This window comes from Schistocerca nitens, chromosome 2 (assembly GCF_023898315.1).
Source record: "Schistocerca nitens isolate TAMUIC-IGC-003100 chromosome 2, iqSchNite1.1, whole genome shotgun sequence".
Taxonomy (NCBI): domain Eukaryota; kingdom Metazoa; phylum Arthropoda; class Insecta; order Orthoptera; family Acrididae; genus Schistocerca; species Schistocerca nitens.
Genome location: NC_064615.1, coordinates 781728682 through 781749039, shown reverse-complemented (window position 1 = coordinate 781749039; position 20358 = coordinate 781728682). Strand labels below are relative to the sequence as shown.

The window sequence follows — 20358 nt, the reverse complement described above, 5'->3', positions numbered from 1 at the left end:
CTTCACCCGTCAGGTAAAGTCCATCAGCATTCTTTCTGTGGCTCCAGTGTAAAAACAACACTATTAAGGAATAAGAAGAAATATTTTAAATAGGCAGATTCAACTTTTGTATCGGTATCAAATGAGTTCAGCACAAGATATTGAAGACTTATTGTTGCAACATAGCATTCAAATGGAGAAATTTTAACTACAAAACAGAAAAAAAAGTGTAGCACACCATATTGTTTGAAGTTCATAAACTGAACCATATATTCTATTTATATGTTAGAAATAAAAATTGTACAAGAAGTAAGCTGAACACTAGTTTACATCTTAACATGCCAAGCAGGACACCTCAACATAAATTCAATAAGCAAAAGCTACAATCATGTATAAGTGACATTAAATCTGCTTAGTAATTAGATTTCCATATGGAAATCTAGCAATAAAATACAATTTGTGTACAACTGATCCACATACATCTGAGAATTATAATGATCAAATGAGTAGTGTTCACATCTAAAATTAGTTACTGGGAAACGGCTAACAACTTATTTTCCACTAACATAACTAATCTAAATTAGTAAGATGAATGTGCCATGAACAATGCAGTTAGGAAATTATACTAAAGTTCAAAATCCATGCAGACAAAGTAAAAAGTTCTCTCTCCAGAGGTAGTGTTAATATCCATGAAACTAATTATGACTCTATAAAATTATGAAGAGGCAGAATTGCTCACCAGTACATACCTTTTGAAGGCAAAATTCTAAGTACTAGCAATGGAAACAAGTAAGGCCTAAAAAACAATTCTACACTCTGAAACTGGTAAGTCTTCTTCAAGGAAAAAGAGGGATATGTGGGAAGTTTAGAGAAGCAGAGCAGGTCACTCAAGACCTCAAGATGAGTGAGAGAGTGGTCTACCTTTGTGAGGACGAAGGGAGACAAAGATGAAGAGGAGGGGATGAAAGCAAGTACAAATACATTGGAATGCAAGAGCCAGAGATAATGGTAGGTAAGAATATGAAGTTAAGACTGATAAAGAATAATATTAAAAGCACAGTTAAGAACGACGCACTTCGATAAAAATGGAAAGAGAGACAGGAACACACACACACACACACACACACACACACACACACACACACACACACACACACACACACACACCAAATTATATGAAGAACACTTGGCTAGATTTTGAGACTAAATCCTTCCTGTTGTCCCAAAACTAAAACCACAAACTGGTTCATGTTCCTTTATGACCACTTCATGATCTGAACTCAGTGCCATGACACCCTATTCTCATTCCTCCACAACCTCAACACATTCTCTCCCATCAGCGCCACCTGGTCCTCCTCAACTCAACATGCCACCTTCCCAAACGTTGACCACACTAATGGCTCCATCCATGCCTCTGAGCAAAGTCCACTAATCACCAACATTACCTGCATTCTGACAGCTGCCATGCCTTTCAAAAAACCCATTCCTATACAGCTTTGGTCACCTATGGATGGTATGTCTGCATGAAGACAACTCCTTTGCCCAGTATAATGATCTGAAAAGCCTTCGATGGACGGTCATGATCATCACCCCTCCCCCAAAACCTAGTCCACAAACAGATTTCCTACAGCACTACTTCCACTTTCCTAACACCCCCCCCCCCTCCCAAGAACAAGCTGTAAAGGAACCACCTCCCCACCCCATCACCCACTACCACCACAGACTGGAGCAAATGAACCAATTCCTTCACCAAGGCTATGGGTATCTACTATTCTTCCAGAGTGAGGAGCATCCTACCCATGATCCTTCAAAAGTGCCATTCCATCATCCACCCAACCTATGGTACATCACGGTCAATCCCTGTGCCACTTCCAATCCCATTGCTAAGATGTCCTACACTTGTGAAAGACCCAGGTGCGAGACCTGCCCAATTTACCCATCCCGTACATACAACTCCAGCCCCATCGCAGGATAACTGTATTCATCAGAGGCAGGACCATCACTGAAAGCAGCCTTGTCAATTTCTGCAAAGTATTTTCTGTGGGCATGATCACAAACCAGCAGCCAAGCAGAATGAATGGCTATCACTAAAATGGGACCAAGAACAGAGTTGACCACCAATGGCACAAAACACTGTTGAGCACAGCACACTGGAGTTCAATGACTGCTTCACAACCCATGACACTTTGATCGTTCCCTTCAGCAACAGCTTTTCTGAAGTACATAGGTAAGAGTTAACCTTGCAACTCATCCATCACTCCCATAATCCTCCTGGTCTTAACGCTTAATAACCCACTGTCCTGACTCCCTCTAACCAACAAGTTTCACCTTTCCCTGTCATCCCCTCCCAATCCACATCATCGTCTGCCACACAAACTTAGCTGCTCTGGTGCCTACGTACTGCATGCACAGCCTGTTTATCTCCTGTCCCTCGCACCTGCAGTCCCATCCTGCACACCCACTGCCTCCCTCCGAGTGACTAGCTACCCCCTGCCAAGCTTAATGCTGCCTCTTACTCCCTTTACACACCACACCTGCTGAATTGTATCCTGGCATTGTCTCCAGCCGATATAATGCAGGTGTATGGGGAGGTGGAGCAGTGGATGCACATATTAACTTTACTTTCCACTGTGTTACACATATACAATTACCACCACCACCACCACCACCACCACCACCACCACCACCTCAATTATAAGAAATTACTGGCATTTGATTTTTCCAGCAGTTGAAATGAAGATTAATAATGACTAAATAGGTAAACATTGCCCAATAGAAATGCGACATAGCAAAAGGAACTGGTTAAGAACTAATTCATCATACTGGAAAAAACTTGTCGATTCAAGAAGTACTTGTAATTAGACAAAGATAGCTCCAATATTTTCTTATAAATAGCCTGCTTACACAAATGTATGCTTTTAAGATTTTAAAGATATTAAAATAAAAATACCCTTTGATTTTAATATTTGAACACCCAGCAGAGCTCCAGAGATGCGTCATACTGCCTAAAATGAACAGAAGCTGTCTTAGTTAATATATCACAGCTTTATTTACAGCCTAGAGAACACTGAAATTTTCACTACACTCAGCCTATAATAAAGGGATTGGTTATATGACAAGTACTAAACATCGGTGTCTAACAACAATACCAACAGTATGGCGCCACAACGAAGAACAGCACACTCATTCTACAATGAGTGAGGGACCAGAGATCTAAAACAGAAACACTACAATTGACAATCCATATAGTTAAATGCTGTCCAATACACTGACAGGATCACTCTGAAGTAACTCACTTAAAAGATCTTAGAAGAAATTTTTGTATCTTCGTGAAAATGTGCCTGAACTTAATTTCAACACGTACCAAGCATATGAAAACATGGCTTGAAATAATGCAGCAGAGAACTGATTATGGGCAATGGTATGGATTGTCAATGCTGGTACAGATTGTTATTGCATCAGCTCAAATGTGCAGTTTTGTTTAAAGGAGTAAACTGATCTTTCAATTTTGCAATGAAGTTATTCATGCAGTATCAAGCCAAAGTGCAGGAATACACTGTGTACACAATAATAGAAAACAATAGCCTATGCATTAGATTACTCCAAGTTGCAAGATACCAATCAGTAGTGCTAAATGCTGCGTCATCACTTTTTACGTATCTATACAACAAACTTTTATTACCATTATTTTTTTCCCCCAAACACTATGACCGAGTGACCTAAAGCTGTTATTTTTCAGCAAACCCCAATCAGCATGTAAAAGTGTATTAAAATTTGTTGATCATTGTGTGTAGTCTCCCCTTGTAAGATACAATGCACTCACAATCCATGGTGGTACATCACGATAACTGCATGCAGTTAACATTTGTGAAAATGCAAATGTCAAACGCATCTGTGAATCTTGCCCAACCTATGTCCTCCTGCTACTACATACACCTGTAGAAATGTCTAATGTCCCACATAAAAGATCTGTGCACTCCCATAGGAACAAGCTACCAAATAAACAAATGCTTTTTAAACACAATATTCGTGAAAGCATAATGACAACAACAGTAAACACCACCTGATTATCTCATGTCATACGTCAAACGGTATCATTTCATTCACAGTGCTGAGTCTACAGGACATTAGTGGTTTGAACCGAGGTCTGCTCATAGGGCAATACCACATGCTCAAATTTTTATAGCTGTATTCATTTACCTTCAATGTATCCACTACATCTCCTTTCTATTCTAATGTATACAGAAAAAAAATATTTTATTTATTTCAAGCTGCAGAAAGCACTTTTAGTACCCATACCCTATATACAACTTATCCACATTACAACTGCAGTCACTGTTAGCTCTCTATACTACTGGGAAGTTTACTATACAAGGAAAACTAATCTGTTTTCTTCTACCGTTACTATAAACTACAAGCAGTCATCGAAAATTAGTCCCATTCACTGATTGGAAAGAAGACGGCAGACATTAACAGAACAAAATGAAAATCCAGTTACGTCAAATAACTATACTGTGACTACATGCTTTGCTCAGGCCTCCACTTCCAACTTTTCTAAAATCTTTATTTCAATACCACAATTATGACAGTTATGAGAAAAGCTTTTCAATCTGTGTTATAACTGTTTCTTCCGAAAACACAGAGGAAGAAAACTTAATCACAATTCCAGAGAATCTTAAGTAGACATGCACCATAAAACAAGGCAGATCTTTCTGATTACATACATTTGAAGTTAATGAAGAAAATGTGGCAGAGGATGCCTGTGGTGAGAAAGGGGGATGGGGGCAGACGATCGGAGTGGGTGACAAAATAATTGCTCCTGACAACTGTTGCCAGGTTGTTGTGCCACTCATATCATCTTTGAAATAGCTGAACAAGCAAGATAAACAGGGATGATTTAGGTATAAACCTCAAAACTCCCAGCACAAATGCATAAGGAAAGAATAGCATTACACTATACGGTTGTGATAAAGGAACCAGTACTTCTAGACACTTCCTGATTGTAGGATTAAATGAAATTTCATAAATTCCTCCTGTCTACATTGCATTCTTCCCATTTCATTTTTAATTGACCTTTCAGAGTTCTTTACACCAAATCATCATATTTGGCAGCAGCAGGATATCACTTTTACATTCTCATCTCTTCTTTGACGAGTGTTTTCAAATTCCTTCTACTACACTCTTCAGGGATAGCATTAAGAAGTTAGAATGTCTATAAATCAGGTCAAAATAAATTACAAATATGGCATCTCTATACTGAAGTAATTTTTTATAGAACTACTTCCTGCTGCACAAAATACAAACTTAGAGTACCCGCATCACTGTCAGCACAGCACACACTACTTCATGAACAAGGACTGCCAACTGCACATTATTTTCGAAGAGGATTGTACCCCTTTCAAAATCTCATTTACTAAGCTAGCTGATTTTATCACAAATGACAATGAAGGGCATAAGAGTAAAAGCTTCCACACAGCTAATGACAATTTTAATTTAGTCACTCTGAAGAGGACAGCTGAAAAGACAATTTAAGTGTTAGTTTCAGTTTCAAAATGGCATTGCCTAATGGCCAAAAGTATTTCATACAATACAAAATGTAACCACATCAACAGATTTCGTAACAAAAAGATGGCTAATTTTCTAAATCTAAAATCGGTCCTGTATTTCAATGGTTTAATAAAAACAATTCAAGTTTTTCATTACAAAGCAATAATAGCTCGACAAACTTGGTGTAAATCAATACGCAAATTAAGTATTTGCATACTTAGGAGCACTGCAATTTTTGCCACTGTATCATATTCAGCAGGTGAAAATCTGTAACTTACAAATGTGTAAGATCTCGAACAAAATAACACATTCTTGGAAAACAAAAAACATTCGCATAAATTGAAAACTGGAATAATAAGTGCAGTTTACGAGACAGGAAGGAAACCAGAGGCAAGACATTACTGCATACTACAAGTACTCCCTCATCCCTAATGAGCCCTCCCTGAAAGATTTGTTAATAGCCTTAATACCAATGCAGTTTTAAATATACAAAGGTACCTTTATGAATCGTCTCTTATCCAGAAAAGCGTTGGGAAAAAAAAAAAAAACCATTATATTAATCTGAATTTCTTATTAATCTAACATGTTGCTACACCAAAAAGAGACATAAGTACAAAAAATGACAATTAGATAAATGAAAATCGTACTGTAAATGTAAAAAGTGATGTATGCACACGTAAAACAGTACAGTATATGAAAAATTGGGAGCATGAGGTCATATTATGAATGACTACAGGTACATCTACGCTCACATCAAAGACCTGAACATGTAATGCTCCAATGTTATTTATAAATTTTTGAAGAGCTTGAGCCTACTACTTAAAACTCATTTGTAAACAGAGATGATAAATCATAAAATGTGGAGCTGCTAAACATAGAATTCAGAGAGGAAAAGACAACCCATGAAGGAGGTATAGCTCCGTAAGATATGTTGGTAAATAATAGACATTTACAAAAATGACAAGATAAATTTATTGTATCGTCTGTGGAGAAGATTATGAAGAAGTATTCCCAAGACAATACGTAATTTAAAAAAAAAAAAAATCTTTATCCAAAACGAAAAAATGAAGATGTACAGTAACAAGATGAAAATTCTACAACGTAAGGAGGCTAAAGCCAAACACATGCACAGAAAGTTGTTATTAACTCTCCAACAATGCATACTATAAAAAGTCTTCACTCATTTAAATAGTGACTAATTAAACCAAACAGCACATTCTTTTGTTGTTCTAGGTTGCTAATACACTCCTGGAAATGGAAAAAAGAACACATTGACACCGGTGTGTCAGACCCACCATACTTGCTCCGGACACTGCGAGAGGGCTGTACAACCAATGATCACACGCACGGCACAGCGGACACACCAGGAACCGCGGTGTTGGCCGTCGAATGGCGCTAGCTGCGCAGCATTTGTGCACCGCCGCCGTCAGTGTCAGCCAGTTTGCCATGGCATACGGAGCTCCATCGCAGTCTTTAACACTGGTAGCATGCCGCGACAGTGTGGACGTGAACCGTATGTGCAGTTGACGGACTTTGAGTGAGGGCGTATAGTGGGCATGCGGGAGGCCGGGTGGACGTACCGCCGAACTGCTCAACACGTGGGGCGTGAGGTCTCCACAGTACATCGATGTTGTCGCCAGTGGTCGGCGGAAGGTGCACGTGCCCGTCGACCTGGGACCGGACCGCAGCGACGCACGGATGCACGCCAAGACCGTAGGATCCTACACAGTGCCGTAGGGGACCGCACCGCCACTTCCCAGCAAATTAGGGACACTGTTGCTCCTGGGGTATCGGCGAGGACCATTCGCAACCGTCTCCATGAAGCTGGGCTATGGTCCCGCACACCGTTAGGCCGTCTTCCGCTCACGCCCCAACATCGTGCAGCCCGCCTTCAGTGGTGTCGCGACAGGCGTGAATGGAGGGACGAATGGAGACGTGTCGTCTTCAGCGATGAGAGTCGCTTCTGCCTTGGTGCCAATGATGGTCGTATGCGTGTTTGGCGCCGTGCAGGTGAGCGCCACAATCAGGACTGCATACGACCGAGGCACACAGGGCCAACACCTGGCATCATGGTGTGGGGAGCGATCTCCTACACTGGCCGTACACCACTGGTGATCGTCGAGGGGACACTGAATAGTGCACGGTACATCCAAACCGTCATCGAACCCATCGTTCTACCATTCCTAGACCGGCAAGGGAACTTGCTGTTTCAACAGGACAATGCACGTCCGCATGTATCCCGTGCCACCCAACGTGCTCTAGAAGGTGTAAGTCAACTACCCTGGCCAGCAAGATCTCCGGATCTGTCCCCCATTGAGCATGTTTGGGACTGGATGAAGCGTCTTCTCACGCGGTCTGCACATCCAGCACGAACGCTGGTCCAACTGAGGCGCCAGGTGGAAATGGCATGGCAAGCCGTTCCACAGGACTACATCCAGCATCTCTACAATCGTCTCCATGGGAGAATAGCAGCCTGCATTGCTGCGAAAGGTGGATATACACTGTACTAGTGCTGACATTGTGCATGCTCTGTTGCCTGTGTCTATGTGCCTGTGGTTCTGTCAGTGTGATCATGTGATGTATCTGACCCCAGGAATGTGTCAATAAAGTTTCCCCTTCCTGGGACAATGAATTCACGGTGTTCTTATTTCAATTTCCAGGAGTGTGTTTAAAATCTGTTTATTATTCAGCTATTTGCTGACTGAATAAGCAGTTTTTTCTAGGGATAAAGACCAAATCTAGCTCCAAATACACTGCAGGAGGCACATTTCGACATTTCTTTATTAAATTTGTCATATTATATTAATGACGTGTGTGTGTGTGTGTGTGTGTGTGTGTGTGTGTGTGTGTCCTCCCTCCCCCTCTCTGCTTTATGAGGTAACGTACAGCCGGAGTCTATCTTTACTTAGTATTCACCTCAGAAAAAATATTGTTTTTCAAAAGAATCTGCAATTTTGTAACTGATCAATTATAAAGGGTGGTTATAATTAAACTTTTGCTACTTGAGATGGCCTCCATGAAAACAAGCAATTGTGGGACAATGAAACATTCTGGTAATAATTTTAAGGATACGCAGAAGGGAAGTAACTAATAAACCATTGGAAGAAACACGTTTTCATTTCCACATAAGAGGGTAATATTTGATAACAGCACACCATGTGTAGGTTCCAGGTTACAAATGTTGCTAAATGTAATGACCATATGCATCCACAACAATCTGGATTCACACTACACAAACTATTTTACAACTGTTCACAGCACTTTTCGAACAGGGAAATATGGAATGTTCAGCTTGTCCAATGCTTGAAGATCACACATTGCTCAGACATGACAAAAGCAACTTCAACAATTCGCAGTAATATTGGTCATCAGCCTCTCCTAGGAACAATTTTCGAATCGACAGTTAATTAGAACTTCCGAATTATATTTTTCAACCCCGGTGTGTCAATAGTCACAAAGAGCACCCACACTACCACTGCTGTTTTGAGCATACAGCTTCAACCTAAAGGCAAATCACATCACTAACACATTACTGACAACATAAATCTTGCAGCAAGCAGTCTGAATATCATTCCTATAAAGACTGGTATCCATAAGAGTTTTCCATTTACACTGGCTTAAGTAGCAAAAGTTTGATTATAACCACCCTATCTTTATACTGGCAGGAGCTACAGACTGTTTCATAATGGCAAACAGAAGGAAAGGACAACTTTCCTAACTCAGAAAAGAATCTGCCTGAAAGCTAGTGAAGTTTTCAGATTTGTTTATGAGCCTGTTGACGACTTAAAGACTCCACTGTTCAGTGAATGTTAAGTTTATACCCAAATTATTTACATCCTGCCACAAATATCCATATCATATTCATAACCAAATAATAATAATAATAATAATAATAATAATAATAATAATAATTTCAATGTGGGTTATGGGCTTCCATATGCAAGACAAATATTTATTTCTAAAGGAATTTTCTTTATCTTAGGGTATTATTTACATTTATTTTTAATTACAAATGCAGCGGACAGGCACCTCAATACGTCCTTTTGCCTTGTGGCACTAAATCATATCTGATTTAATACATCCATTAATTACACAAACCTAAATGTTAGACACCTAAGTGCCTTTGTTATTTAATATTTTGTCTTACTAATGCTGCATATAACAAAAAGGTTATTGTGGGAAGGGGAAATCGTCTAGGAGTTCTGGAGTGGGCTTTGAGTGGACAAGTTTTATTTAAATGCTACACTGCCACTTTTTATAAGGACATGCTGAAAATTAATGCCTCCTATTTTTTTTATGTGGAGACACTTAAAGCTTTTTAAATAAAACAATCACTGTTAACATTCTACATCTTTATTCTTCATGTCTACATATCTGCAGCCCCCTGACACTTAAGGACTGCGGACTGTAGCATGTAACGTGGCAATGTGTAAAATAACTTTCAGTGCATGAGAAACAGTGTGCCATTATCAAGTTTCAAATTCAAATAGTTCATCCACACATGAAGAATGCTCTCCTTCAGTGCGATAATGCCAGACCACACATGAGTACTGGGAAATCTGCAACAAACCATCTTGGGTTCAATGTCATCAATCATCCTCCATACAGTCCCGACTTGGGCTTATCGGATTTTCGTGTTTTCAAAACTTAAAGGACACCTTCGAGGACTTCACTTTATCACTAACAAAGTGGTGAAAACCAAGATGAGGTTATGCTTCCATCAACAAAGTCAAACATTCTACAGTGATGGTATCAACAAACTGATACCTTGTTGGGAGAAAGGTGTTCATCACCAGGGTGATATGAAGAATACAGATGTAGAATATTAATCAAGTTTGTTTTATTTAAAAAGCGTTAAGAGTTTTCACATAAATTCTGAGACATTACTTTTCAGCATATCCTCGTACACTGCTAAATGAAACACACATGAATAAGGGCTTTTCTGAAAACCTATTTCCCAAATAAAAACCACTATGTGAAATACATTATAATGACCTGAAAACACTTTGTGTAAACATATAAAAAAATTATAGGCTATATGGTTTATCAAAGAGCACAGTTGCACCATGGCTATGCTTAAACGATTGAAATTTAAATGTGGCATTTACATTTGTCTCTCTTGCTCACACCATTTCACAAGCTCACTATTCCACCTATGCTGCACACTTCAGAAGTGAGAAAATTTAGAACTTTATGAAAACTGAAGTATGTACCTACGTCGCATCACTACACTATGATGACCAAGGCACACTTATTAATGATGGTTTAAGTAATTGAATGGCTCTCTACATTTATATCGGTACCTTACAAAAATAAATGTCTCACCATATTCCATAACACAGAACTAATCTAGTGGAATACATGTCCATTAACACTGCATTAAGGTAATATTTATTCAAAATTATGGATTATTGGATATCCTTTATTAGATTATCCTGTGCACTCAAAGCGAAGGAAGTGTGAAGAACATTATCAATCAAGAACAGAGCTAAAGCTGAAGTTGAACATCTTATTGGCATCTACAAAAACACTCTGCAAGCCACCCTGGACCATGATCAGTGGATGGAGGAGCAGCATCAGCTGAGAGGACGGGAGCAAGCATCAGTTGTGCATTTTGAGTGAAATACCTCAGTATTTATCCAGAGAGATTTATGGAACTCATGGAATCCCTTATTCACTATATTTAGATGAATACTGGAACCCTGCTACTGTGCAATACAATTTATGTCAATCAACACACTCAATCAGTAGGACATCATAGTTCCAACAGTTGACAAGGTTATAGGCAAACTAAAAAGGTTTTAGGGAAATACGGAAGCGTCCGATCCCGCCCGTCTGCTTTGACCCATGACGTCACAAATATGGCGGAAACAAAAACAAACACACACACTTTCCAGAAGCAGCCTAATGACACTAACGGGACAAGTGCGGGAAATGGGGTGTTTTTGGGTGGGGCGGCAAACTAAATATAAACAAATTTAGACGCCTTGCATAGCTACAACGTGTAAGTGAAGACAGCCATGCATGAATACCCACCCACCTCCCCAGGGGTCGTAACCCCTGCAACCCATAGAAGATAAAGATGCTTCAGTAGCTGATTAGTGTTTTTTGTCTTTTTTTTTTTAAAAAATCTCACGGGATAGAACGAACAGATCAGAAATATAAATACAATAAACTAAAACAGAAATTGGAGGAAACAGATAATTAAAATAAGTAATAAGTGTTTTTAAATAAAAAAAATCTCACGAGATAGAACGAACAGATCAGAAAAGTAAATAAAATAAGATAAAACAGAACTGGAGACAGCCACACTCAAATGAAACTCCGCACCGTCATGACGTCACACACGACAACACCCTTACGTCACGGGTCAAAGCCAACGCGTGGGATCGGACGCTTCTGTCGACCCGGTTTTAGAAGAAGAAACAATTTTTGAAATAAATAACAGTGTTTGGTATTACAATAAAACCTGTAAAGTTAGACAATCGTCCTTACTTGCAATCTGAAACAAGCACATATAATCAAAAGCACAACTAAGAGGCAAATTACCTTACAACACTGTACATGGGCACACTTAGCTCAGAAAAGTGAGATACCTCACAAAGATCTGATGCACTCAGGAGCCATGACAGCCAAATAGCAGAAAGATATTTATCCAAATCATACAAAGAAAATGAATAAAGCAAACATCCCTGAAAGAAATTATGAAAGTGAGAATAAAGAAGCTGTCACAGCTAATTTATGTTTACCATTAAATGCAGGAGAAAATAACAAATTACGCCACACTAATACTATTACACATTTCACAAGGGTGAGTTGCAGCAGGTAAACCATGAGAAGATACATTTACATGACTACTCTGCAATTCACACTGCAGTGCCTGGAAGAGGGTTCATGAACCCAGCTCGAGACCACTCTTCCAACAAATACTTAAGTAATTCTGTGCCAACTCCAATTTCTCTTATTTTATGACAAAGATCATTTCTCCCTATGTAGATGAATGACAGCAAAAAATTTCCACATTCGGAGGAGTAAGTTGCAACTTGCTGCAACACGAAATCTTTGTTTTAACAATCAAGGGAAATGTAGATTACTACTTACTGTAAAAATGGCACCGAGTTGCATACAGACACAATGAAAAGAAACTTACACTTTAGCCCTTGGCCAAACACTTCATCAAAAAAAGGGGGGACCCCCTACACACACACACACACACACACACACACACACACACACACACACACACACACACACACACACACAGTTTGGAAGGCTGTGAATAGGCAAAGAAAAGAAGACGAAGTATGAATACTGAGAATAATGCTAAGGAGAATAGGGTTAGTGAGAATAGTAACAAAGCAAAACATACAGGGTTGTGGGATGGAAGAAAGGCTGTCAGGCAAAAATAAACAACTGCAGCAAAGTGGGCGTGAGGTCTGCTTGCTTGGGTGAGTGACTGAAAAGAGTGTGCGTGCGTGCCTGCAACTCAACATGTTACCTTTACAGTTAGTAGCAATCTACCTTTTCCTTGGCTGTTGATATTCCAATCTAGAATTTCCATTGTTTGACACTGTTTTAATAACTGTCACCCAACTTACTTATCAGATCCATGACCATCTCTCCCCTACTTCACAATAACACAAAATCAGCCACTTTTCTTTAGATTTTTTCAATGTCCTCTGTCAATCCTATCTGGTAAGTACTCCGCAATGCACAACAATACTGTAGAAGAAGACGAACAAATATAGTGGAACCCACCTATTTAGTAAATATGCTGTGTCTTCTATGCATTCTGTCAATACAGCACAGCCTCGCATTTGCCTTACCCACAACATTCTCTATGTGACTGTTCCAACTGAAGTTGTTCATCATTGTAATCCCTACAAATTTAGTTGAATTTACAGCCTTAAGGTTTGTGTGATTTATCATGTAACTGAAATTTAGCAGATTCCATATTCATACTTTTCATTATTTATAGTTAATTGCCACTTTTCGCACCATACAGATGCCTTATCTAAATTAATTTGCAATTAGATTTGATATTCTAATGATTTACTACACAGTAATATACAGTGTCATCTGTAAACACTAAGAGGGCTGTTCAGGTTGAACCTTAAATCATTTATATAGATTGGGAACAGCAGACATCCTATACCAGTTCTTTAGGGAATGTCAGATATCACTACTCTATTTTGTTGATTACTACGCAGTGATCTTTCTGATAGGAAATCATGAATCCAGCCGCACAACTGAGATGATAATCCAAAGGTCCTTGGTTTAATTACAAGCTACTTGTGATGAATGATGTCAAAAGCCTTCTGTAAATCTAGATATATGGAATTGACTTACAATCCCCTTCCATAGTATTCATTACCTTGTGAGAATAAAGAAGTAATTGTTTCAGAAGAATGAGATTTTCTGGACCCAAGCCGACTGTGTCAATAGGTAGTTTTCTTTAAGGTAATTCATAATGTTAGAGCACTGTATACATTCCAAAATCCTACTGCAAACTGATGGAGTGGACTATTCCTATTTCCTCTCTTGGGCACTGGAGTGACCTGTGCAACTTTTCCATCTGTAAATATATATGCTTGTCGAGTGAGCAGTTGCGAACAACTGCTAAGTATAAGGCATACTCTGAAAGAAACCTGATTGGTATACAATATGGACTGGAAGACTTGCCTTTATTATGCAGTTTAAATTGCTTAGCTAAACTAAGGATATTGACTTCTAAGTTTCTTATGTTTTCAGCTGTCCCTTTATTCAATTTCTAGAATATCTACTTTATCAGCTTTGGAAAACGAATTTAAGAAAACCACATTCAGTAACTCCACTTTGGTGATATTACGAACACTGTATGATAGAACTTCCAAAAAGAAGGTAGACCTAGATTTAGAGGAAGTTTAATAAGAGAGTAGTAACAACAAGCCAAGAGTAACTCTGGAGTATACTAACAAAATACCTAAATAAATGGTCTGAACATATAACCTAAGTGCTAATGTATGGGAATTGGCGAGAAAAAGAAGCAAATGAAAAAAAAAAAAAAAATACTATCACTGCTACAGTCAGTAGTAACGGTAGAAATAGTACTCTTCATATGAGAACTATTCCCATAAAAAACCTACATAATTATTTCATGTGTTCACCACAGGCAATGAAATAGGTGCTGCAATAAAATTCATATTAAACATCAAAAAAGGCGGATTAGATGCTTTCATCTGCTATTTAATAGTGACAAATATTATGGACGTAGTACCAACTGATGCACTCGTTTGCATGATCCCGACCCTTAAAAAATTTGACAAGATAACGAAACATGACAGATCATATGGCATATAAGAAAGGATTGAAAAAAAAATGTCAAGTAGATCTAGTACACCCAACAATGGCAAACATAAAATGCATGTTCAGGTACTGATTGATCAAGTAAAGATAGCTACAGATACTGAATCTGAGAATGCACTTTATTTCAATAACTTACAGGCTAAAGAACCAACCAAAAGAAGTGGTACAATCAAAAAGGTGAAAATAATTTTAGATTCATGGAAAAAAATCTATATCTCTGCTAAGCAGCACAGAATCTGTGAAACCTAGAAACCAGTGCAACATGCAAAACAGAGAGGGTGGGTTCCAATGACATCGTGAGAACTTAACGGCACAAACCTTCAGTGAGCTAAGATATTCAGATACTTACGGTATCTCCTGTAAAGAGAAAGAGAGAGAATTGATGGAATCATTGAACTGTTGACTCTTTTAACTGAAAAATGTCATTCCAGTTCTGAATTCCCAGATTTCCTAAAACCAGCAGGTACACTATCATTTCACAAGTGAAGTCTAAAGGTACAGGTGTACCTGCATAAACCCAGTGCTGGCTGAAGCGATGGAAGCTACAATGAAAAAAAAAAAAAAAAAAAAAAAAGTGTAACCTAGTATGAGGACAATTAACTTCTTTCAAAAGATCAATCAAGTTTTTGAAGAAAGAGTCTACACAGTAGGTGTTAGTTAAAGTCTTGCATAATTAGGAGAGTTGCTCTGCAACTGTCTAATATTATCTAATCAAGTGATGCAAAGTCATACCAGTCTTAGGCAACGAAGTTGCAACGCAATGAACCATACAGCAGCTCTAGTTTCTGATATCTGTTGATGATCAAAGTTTAAATGGGTACATTTTATGTACATGCAGATGACAACATTGTTCACTAGTAGAAAGAGTGACACACAGGCTGTACAACAGGCAGATGCTCTGTTCACTGAGGTCCAGCAGAGGTTTAATGAAAATAATTTCAAAATAACTGAGAAAACAATGGATGACACATCCCTCAATGATACTGGATAATGATGGAGCTGGTTAAACTTCGGGTTTCTTCGGCAATATTAAATTAAATTGGAAAGAATGTGATAGAGTACAGAATATATGCATGGTTCAATTTGGGGTATTTCACTCATACGTCCATGATGCAAAGTCTTCCGTACCTTCACTGTACATAAATGAGTAATTGGGTGTGTCATTTATTATTGTTATACTCAAGTGCATATTCCAAATAGTGCACAGGCTTGCATTCTTTGTGTAGGATATCTTATGTTAGTGCAGATATTTGTGTTTTATTGTTATTGTTAGTGTGCAGTAGTTGGGAGTTCACCAGAAACCAATGTTACATCACAGCAAGTACATCACCGAGTTTCCGACACCGAAGAAACACCTCAACGAAAATACGATCAACAATCACAGACAGATATATATACTAAAAAAAAAGAATTTACCAATATAAATGAGAAGCAATTAATTTTGTCTGATTTGTACTCATTATCCAAGCTGCAAATATGTTTGCAAATGCTCATGCAACATATTCAAACTGTTAAAGCATTCAGAGGAAATTCTTTGGAAGTAGTTAGAAGAAAATGACACTGATAGTTTACTGCAATGGAATACATTTCAAGAATAACTTTTTCACAATTTTGCCAGCCAGAACCCTCTCAATAGCACATTGTACATGTGTGCATAAACCTTCATGAGTCATTTACCTTGTGAGGAAATTAAAAAACATTATAACAGAACAGTAGGCCTACCTGCTAACAGTTTACTACACATTATTCCACAACCACATTACATCAGCTATGAACACTCTGCAAGATGCAGAAATGATTCTGCTGCTACAGAAGAAATAAGGAAGGATCATTACTTCCGGTGAACATGGATCCTTATAAACCTATCCTGCTGGAAATGGGGAGAGTTACGGCAAAGTTGTCCAAACCCGTAGCTCTGGGTGACTTTTCCATAATTCTCCCCATTTCCTAAAAGTTGCCAGTCCTCTTCCTTCCTACCCTATTCTTCCCCTTGAACCCTTCTAGCAGGTGGAAGAGTCACTAGAACTGAAAGCTTCCATGTCTCCTTAACCTTTGTGTGGGTTTTCTCCATCCAATTATACCACATTTTCAAAAATTGATCAATTTTGTTGCTAACTTGCTACTAAGTGCTACGAGCAGGAACATTCACATAGTACTCAATGTTAGTATAATGTCCATTTCACTGCTGTTGTATTATTGTAGATTCACTAAAAGCAGCCAATCCAATCTGAACTGGTTACCACATAACATTAGTAAGTCTAATTTGTTATACAGGCAATAAAAGTGACCAATTTTGAAAAGAATCAGAATCACTGTAGTTTACTGGGCATGGAATACAATTTCAATAGCAGTTTGTACCTCTCTCCCATTACAATATTCCAAAACTACAAATACCAATCATTTAATGAAAGGATTTCAATAGCAGGAGATGTGATGGTCATTTGATTGTTTTACAGACTGAGTCAGAGAACTTTTTCTCCATTTATTTACTTCAAAGACCCTACTCTAAATAAACTACAAAGATGATACTCTACTGGTGCCATTCTGAACTTACCAGCAGAAACATTTAATATCAATGAATATGGTCACAAAACCACCTATAAAATTAATAAATCTTATTTTTAGGGCATTTGAAATGACCACTTTATTGACAATCCAGAAAGTAACCAGAAGAGTAAAAATGAACTATAATACTTTTGGTCAAGCAGGCCATATGTAAAAAAGGGAAATTGATAACCAGTGTCTTATCAGTTTTGAGTTACGGTACTCAGCATGGACTTCTACTGCAGAAACAATGATGGACCAATGAATACAAGTGATAATCCTATTGATTATTAATAAGAGACAGGAAAACAAATGGAGCAAGCCATAAATAGATAGGATTATAATGCATTATCTACATCACTGAAAATGGAATGGAAGTGTGCATGTCCTGCAGCCAAGTAAATGACTACTGGATGGACTAAGAAATTACATGACTGGATTCCAAGACAAGAAAGAATGGCCTAACAGAAGTTGGGTAGAAGATATCAGAAAACACTGAAGAGTAACATTGGGAAAAAAAAACCACCAAACACTTTGTCTGTAAAATCCTACCCACCACAAGAATTAGTATCTCTTGCTTCCACAGACTCAACATAATTTCAATTTTTATAATGCCAAAAGCCTAAACCAAAGACATAGATGTCAAGATGATTCCTAGTAACAAAGCTCTTTATTAGAAGCATTGCCTGATAAACAGAAAATGGAAATGCACATGCGAGGCACACATACAGGACATATCAAAACAACAGGCCAAAATCACAGGACAACTGTGCAATTTCATCATCTAACAGATAAATATGAAAGCTTATGACTAAAGAACTAATTAGCAAATAGAATAAATTTACACAAACTAAAAATCCCTTTAAACTTGACTAAAAATGGCGAGACTGTCCTAAATGGAGTTCTAAAGACAACGTTCTGAGAACAAATCTTAGAAGTATTATTGAGGTAAACTAATAAAAAATAAAATTTTCGTGCAGTTTCACAAAACATGAACAGCATGCGACTACACAAGAGAGCACTTTCACCGAAACCTAAACATATTTCCACACATACAGGTACCACAAAATATTCTTAATACAAAATACTCCCCCAACCCCACATATAATAATGAGGCCTACAACTGATTTCTCATCTTACTATAGATATTACCCACAACAGCAACTTTACATGCAATATGATACTACCCACTTAAAAAAAAAAAAAAAGAACTACCTCTGGAAGCCAGATTTAAAATAATTTCTACTCTCCAAGTTGCATGTTACACTGGCACTAGCGAAATAACAGTACACCTGTTTCAGGTAAAATCATCCTTCCAAGAATGTACCAACTATATTGAATGAAAGTCTTTAAAACATGTAAAAACTTTTCGCCAATTTTCCAGGTAAACGAGAAAATATGTGTTATGAGCTCCTGGGTGCTTACAATGGACAGATCGAATTGCAAAATTTTGTAACCTGATGCTTATATTACTGTCTCACCCCATCAATACAGTACGGCGTTAAGCCACAAGATGCAATACTGTACAATTTTAACAGCTTCTCAAACTGAAGGAGCCTGCTGAAGGAAGTGCTAACCCAAAACTGCATATTTTGAATTACTGAAGATTGTTTTGTTTATATGAATACAAAAACATATCAACAACGCGTCTTCACAGCCGTAAAAAATTTCTAGCAGTGTATAAGGAACTGGTTGGCCCCACTTGTTAACAGCGTATGGCTCTTTGGAACGGATTATGCTATCAGGCTAATTCTTACTAACCAAAGGGTTAGCGCTTTCTGTGGCGGACACCTTCAGCTGATTCTACACAAAAGTAATAAATTATCACCGAAACTTACAAAAAATAGACAAATAGAAATTTACTACATAACTTAAACTATTTAATAACAGAACTGTTAAGGTGCGTTTAACACATTTGACATGTAAACATCACTTACATTTTTGCAATGTTCGTTACAGAAAGTGACTCCGAACTCTCAAACGTCCTTTTCTCAAAAAAACTCATTTTGTTCAATATTTCGTAACGTAGCTCAAGAGAGACGCACCAACACTAACGCTATACCACCCGGGATGTGGCTGTAACAAACACACAACGGAAGCTTTACTCAAAACAAGTACTTCATAAACAAAACTCGCTGGTATGAGCGAAAAGCTTGACAACTTACTAGCTTAAAACATTTATAACTGAGATGCGAATCAAAAGATGGAGTCAGGTTAGCGTCCGTCCACGACCTGACGGTAACTATCATAATTCTTGACAAGAGATGAGAAAAAAAATGTTCCGACCAACGCCAACATGACAGCCGGGCACTCACAAACACTTTACGTTCACTACCTGCATCTCGAACACGCACTACGCACTTGATGGGGTGAGTAACTTCTCACCTAACGGAGCACATCGATTTCGCTTAAAATTTACACTTTCAACACAAGCACTCCAGATTAGGGAACAATGAACTTTGTGAACGCCATTCGAAGTGTCCTCTTTCGGCTTGGGTGCCTTGATACGCTCAATACTTCCTGTGTCACAAACTCGGTCGGAATCAGAACAGAACAATTCCTCCGCCATGGATAACTACAGACCCTTCCGGTAAAGGAACAAATGACAGCTTACCACAATATAATGCATTTTACACTGGTACCCAATCCCAAACATCCTCAAATTCCTCTTCCATTCCACATATCAGTCGCTATCGCGTAAAATAACGAGAATAGCTTATAAGACCAGTGATCTAATTGGTTAGAATAATACCCACCGTCCTTACTCGTCGTGAAAATACAACCAATCAGGTGGTATCTTATATGGCGTCATTAGAAATGTGGATTCTCGACCAGCCAATGGGAAAACAGCACCGAGTTGAGAGCCCGTATAACATTTCTTTCAACAGAATGTCAAAATACATACACATTGCTGCGCTGTATGCATCTGAAGACTTCTTACAC

General features: G+C 38.3%; 1 protein-coding gene across 1 annotated transcript in view; it reads right to left on the bottom strand.

The window, feature by feature from the left end:
* The window catches only part of LOC126237034 (chromodomain-helicase-DNA-binding protein 7), a 322661-nt gene extending 302574 nt beyond the window's left edge, over window positions 1-20087 (bottom strand). The window contains exons 1-2 of the mRNA XM_049946794.1: window positions 19581-20087; window positions 19353-19491 (exon numbers count right to left, since the gene is read on the bottom strand). The gene's annotated coding sequence lies outside the window, so the exon portion shown is untranslated. The remainder of the gene's footprint in view (window positions 1-19352; window positions 19492-19580) is intronic.
* Window positions 20088-20358: the final 271 nt, after the last annotated feature.